The sequence below is a fragment of the Ostrinia nubilalis genome, chromosome 15 (genome assembly GCF_963855985.1).
Source record: "Ostrinia nubilalis chromosome 15, ilOstNubi1.1, whole genome shotgun sequence".
In the NCBI taxonomy this organism is placed as follows: Eukaryota; Metazoa; Arthropoda; class Insecta; order Lepidoptera; family Crambidae; genus Ostrinia; species Ostrinia nubilalis.
Genome location: NC_087102.1, coordinates 238,290 through 244,289, shown reverse-complemented (window position 1 = coordinate 244,289; position 6,000 = coordinate 238,290). Strand labels below are relative to the sequence as shown.

General features: G+C 34.8%; 1 protein-coding gene across 3 annotated transcripts in view; it reads right to left on the bottom strand.

Moving 5' to 3' along the window:
• Positions 1 to 1,509: 1,509 nt before the first annotated feature.
• LOC135078619 (uncharacterized) overlaps positions 1,510 to 6,000 on the bottom strand; it is a 38,125-nt gene continuing 33,634 nt past the window's right edge. For all 3 annotated transcript variants that reach the window (XR_010258647.1, XR_010258646.1, XR_010258648.1), the window contains one exon: positions 1,510 to 1,593. The gene's annotated coding sequence lies outside the window, so the exon portion shown is untranslated. The remainder of the gene's footprint in view (positions 1,594 to 6,000) is intronic.

Sequence of the window (6,000 nt, the reverse complement as noted above, 5' to 3'; positions counted from 1 at the left end):
AAAAAAACGTGCCGGTAGGGAACTTTCATGGTATGTTTAATTACTGTTTTAGCTACTTTACGTAATGTTTTTGGCACGTATGTCTAATTATTAGCATAATAAACACTATTTTAAGGGTTTATTAAAGTTTTTGTTTAGAAATCTTAGGTAATTAAGTGGACTAATACTAGCATAACAATTTTGCAAGATTTTGGTTTTCGTCCACGTGGACGGAAACCCTGACACCTAGTTAATATTTTTAATAATCATTTTACTTCAATGGACCTACAAAATACAATGTTTTTTCTTCCAATATGATCTTCATTGCTATTACATTAAACATTTTAGTTTACGTCCACTTTTTAACAGTGATAAACCTATAATGTGGACGAAAACAAAAAACAGCTTTAAACGTTGTTGTGTTTTCGTCCATGACGTCATGAGCAAGCACTGGGGTGGACGAAAACCAAAATTAGCTATAATAATAATAAATAAATATAAATAATAATAATTTGTCCTTCGACCTATTGCAATATTTGCCTAAAGGACATCATCCATTTTGGTCCAAAATCAAAAGTGCCGGCCAAAAAAAAAAAGTGCTGTATTCTGATAGAATACGTCCACCTTAGCATTTATTACTATGGCACCAAAGCTGTAGCACCACTGTGCATCGTAGTATTTGAGCTCTAAAAATATATGAAACGACTGACTTTGATATGTACGTTTCATATATTTTTAGAGCTCAAATACTCGACGCACAGTGGTGCTACAGCTTTGGTGCCATAGTAACAAATGCTAAGGCGGACGTATTCTGTCAGAAGACAGCACTTTTTGTTATTGGCCGACACTTTTGATTTTGAACAAAAAATGTATGAATCGTCGATGAATTTTAGATCTCAAATACTCGACGCATAGTGGTGCTACAGCTTTGGTGCCATAGTAACAAATGCTAAGGCGGACGTATTCTATCAGAACACAGCACTTTTTTTTTTATTGGCCGACACTTTTGATTATGAACAAAAAATGTATGAATAATCGATGACTTTTAGATCTCAAATACTCGACGCACAGTGGAGCTACGGCTTTGGTGCCATAGTAACAAATGCTAAGGCAGACGTATTCTGTCAGAATACAGCACTTTTTTTTGTTGGCCGGCACTTTTGATTTTGGACCAAAAATATATGAAACGTGGATGATGTCCTTTAGGTAAGAAACTTATTTAAATCTTTTTGATATCATTTCAAAGCTAACAAAATTACCTTTCAAATGATATTCCACAATCCATAGTTACTGTATTGTAGAATTGGTTTTAAGTTAATAATTCAACTGCACCCTTTTTTCTACACAGTGGTCGAAAACTAGCGTACACTAGGACGAAAACTGATTTTTTTGGACGAAAACTAGTGAAATCGCCTCTTTTGCATAAAATGTTTTTTATAAAAAAACCCATGGTATTTACTTATTGTCATATAATATTAACGTAAAGTAGACTATATAAGGACTAAAATGACTATATGATACATATGAGTAAGGGTATTTTAAGATAATTATTCATTTCGCATCACAAAGTTGGCAACTCCGATAATTGGACGAAAACTAGCGCACTTACCCTACCTACTTATGCTATAGGTACACTTATGCAGTGCTTAGCTTATTAAATTGACTTATGAAGATGTCTTTTTACACAAGTCTCAAGTTTTCCACCCAAACAAGATTAGACATAAACGAGTTACGATGACGGCCCTTTTTCATTGTATACGAGTATTTGAGTTGGTTCATTAGCGAAAGTAATTTCCTGAAAAATTTCTTGACTGCTCCATATCATCGAAGATACAGTTGTTGCACTTAGTAACCTACTCAACCAAAGAAATTAATTATACTCGTAGGTACCTTAGCGTATACGAAAAGCTGATAGTTTGTTATTTTTAACATTCTCCAATTAAAAATCCGACTAACGACCGTAAAGGTGCCTACGTAAAATAAAATGTAATCTACCAGCAACAAAAAACTCTCTAAACCGGTTCACAAAATCACTTTGTTATTTTATCAAGTAACAAGTCAAATTCTTATTTGCCCACTTCTTAACTTATTTGGTTTCACTTAACAATCCTGCTGGTAAAGATCTCACATTTACAGTAATTGTGCCCAGTGTTTATTTTATCGCGAGTGCTTGCGTTTGCGCAGGAAAGAGATGGTTATCCTCGGGCACGGGAGCGAGTGAGACAACAGCCAGATGAAGGGCGGTGTGCGCGAGCGCATGTTTTTTTGGGTCACAGGTTCAGTGCTCGCAAAATGCGATGTGGACAGGGTTGCCACATCTTGCCACATCTAAAGTCAATTACATTGTATAGTAATTCATCAATTTCATGATTAATTGAAATTGTTTACAAATGGTTGCGAACGAATTGTATAGATAGCCAGCATAGCCAGTGTCCAATTGTTGTAGCAACTACTTAAGTACCTGAAAACTCCACAATCTCGACATGCAAAGCATGCATGGGAACTGATAATGCCATGAATGAAGGGAGCATGATAGTGGCACCTGTGAAAGATTAGAAAGACAAGTCAACAACAAAGTTAACAAGTCCTTTTGTAATAATTTAAAGAAGTACAACTTCTGTTTAATTAAGTTGAATTGAAAGTTTAAAGTGCTGAGCAGACGAGCGTCCCAGCTACATTTAGGAACACAGCAAAGCTAACCTAAAAAACCATAGAAAAATTCAATTTCAGTAGAAAAGTGGAGCACATCATGATCCATAGCAACCCTACGCCTATTGATTGACTACCGAGTCCGAGGCCATAGTTAAACATGTGCTGCGTATCGTGGATGGGCTACAAAGACTTCTTTAACTACCTGTCATCGCTAATTGATATGTGCGGCTGGTCCGTTTTAGACGAGAAGGAAATCTGGTGACCTTAGACCCATACCTAGGACAACATTTAACACTATTTAGGCCCTCGACGTGGTCGTTTCAGCCGAAAGACGTCCACGTTAGGCCATATGCAAGCTATAATCGAGCCGTGAATTTGTCGAATCGGTTGATTTATTTTCTGTGGTCATCTTTACTTTTCACTGTCAGTGCGCACCTCTTGTAGGCCTCCACGCTTTACTTGATGGTAATCCACACCCACGCACTAAACCGTGTAACGTCGATGATAAGATACTTTACTTCCATAAAAACCAATCATCCTCGACCAGAAGCACAAACAAACAATTACAAATGGGTGTCACGTTCCGCTGCCGGCTCATTTGAATTCTATACACCCTCACACAATGGTCTGGAAGTATTGGTAGTTAATGTTACACGCGCCAAGAGTCACCTTCTGGAGCTGGGTACGTTTACACGTGCACATTTCTTGGATATAAAAATTGTTGCTTCAAAAACAAACACCTACAAGGCCATGGGATCAGGCGTCATAGGTGTCGGGGAACAAACATTAATTCAGTTCCAATATCAAGTCTATTGTTCAAGATGCTACCTTTTTCTGTTTTACTACTTACACATACCACAGGAACTTGAGTCCCAAATAAAATTATGAGAGAACTTCTTTGCCTACAAGATTTCTTCATCGTAGACGTAGGTACCTACCTAAACTCTTTCAGGGGTACCCACCTACTTAAATAGTATCATTTGAATGTGAAATTACAGTGTAAAACAAGTCATGTATAACAAAAAGGTTACCTACATATTTTGGAATTAACAAATGTAAATAAATAAGCAATAAAATTAAAACGTACAACCAAGGTAGTACTGCTGATATTTAAAAATTGAGTGAGTGAGTTAATTAATTGGTAATTACCTACTGCAGTTGAAAATAAACAAATTTTTTTTAATTAAATTTAATATTATTACAATTGACCAAAACAAACCTTGGTTTTGGGCACCTTTCTAAAATTAAGTTTTTGTTACTAACTGTGCCCTAGTTTGTTGTTTTCTTGGCCATTTTCTTCCGCATCAACAGTTTCGTTGCCATATGTTGCCCTTGTGAGTAAACCATTATTTTTATTTCTCGATACATTAACTTCTCTTAAATTTTCTCTTATTGTTGTGTCTTAATCCAATTACCTACTCGTACCTACTTAAATTAAATATTATTATTACACTTACCTAAACTTTTTATGCCAAAAAATACCTACGTTCTTCACAAATTGTTTAATTTAAACTTCAACTATTTTACGGACTCGCCGAGCAATGAATTTTAACAGACGAAACCCCATTTCTTGTGCTTTAAAATGGACTCGTAAAAAGTATTAATGTTTATTTTATGGTTCGCGGCGAGATAGCGCTACTCATTCATAATAATAACATTACGTAAGCGGCCGATGTTGGGGCAAATTGCAGCGAATTTGTCCAACGTTGGCTGAAGAAAATAAATTGATAGAATTTCTATAATAAGCAAAGTTTTAGTTAAGTTAATGAAAGCAATACAACTAAGACCAATCTAAAGCTTAGAAACTGAAACTGTTTGAGCTATTTGGAACATTGAGCCAATTGGAAAGTCAGATAGAACTAACTATACATTATAGGATATATTATAGGAGTAGATACATAGTTCATTAACTAACAACCGCTGTTCACTATTCATAAACAGGGTCAAGTTACTCAAGTAGTAAATCTTATCTGTGATACGATAAATATTGTGTTACACAATATGTAATCTAATCACAGATGCAATTAAATTTCTTTAAAGAATGTAATCCCCCTACCCCTCGCGGTAAGCTATTTACCTAATTATAATAATTATGCTTCTGTTACGAAGTGTGTTTACTAATATAGCCTGACCAGGAACATAAAAACCCTGGCATAGAGGCGCGTCAATTGCATTTGATAGTGCAACACTGAGTACAGTCGTACCTGTGTTAAATTAATAGGCTAACTTTATGTATCAGGATTCAGGATTACGGGCTAATTTGATATTTTCATAAATTAACGAAAAAAGATTATATTATAGGTAACCTGGTTTAAATAAATTAAATGAAACCATCAATCGAGCTAGTAGGATTTATATTATTATTCATCAATAATCAAATTCAGAACTTGAATATTCAACTGCAATGTCTGCTCATGAACGCTTCAAACTCGGTACTTCTTTCCCAATTCCATAAAATTCAACACTTACAAAGTGACAAAAAACTTTAAAATAGGTAGTTGAAACAAACCACAGCTAATTTTCATAGTGGACTGTACTATACGATAAACATGTCAGTCAATTTGACAACCTTTGTCGGAAACATTATTCAATGAAAATATTGTCCGAACTCTTAGTATTTCTCTTCGACAAATACTTTAACACATTGTGAACCACTTTTCTTTCACGACTATAAAAATATTTTAGCAATTTAATTCACAAAATCAATTGCACACATTTAAAATAAAGTTTGTTTACACTTTGACAGCAATAGACTGACATGCAAGGTGACATGTTAATGAAGTTTTCAGTAATTGTTGCCATTAAAAGAAATTAGTACCATTAGTTTTCCGCAACATGGCGAGGGTTTTTATGTTCCTGGTCAGGCTATAATAATATGTATAGCCTGACCAGGAACATAAAAACCCTGGCATAGAGGCGCGTCAATTGCATTTGATAGTGCAACACTGAGTACAGTCGTACCTGTGTTAAATTAATAGGCTAACTTTATGTATCAGGATTCTGGATTACGGGCTAATTTGATATTTTCATAAATTAACGAAAAAATATTATTATAGGTAACCTGGTTTAAATAAATTAAATGAAACCATCAATCGAGTTAGTAGGATTTATTTTATTATTCGTAAATAATCAAATTCAGAACTTGAATATTCAACTGCAATGCCTGCTCATGAACGCTTCAAACTCGGTACTTCTTTCCCAATTCCATAAAATTCAACACTTAGAAAGTGACAAAAAACTTTAAAATAGGTAGTTGAAACAAACCACAGCTAATTTTCATAGTGGACTGTACTATACGATAAACATGTCAGTCAATTTGACAACCTTTGTCGGAAACATTATTCAATGAAAATATTGTCCAAACGCTTA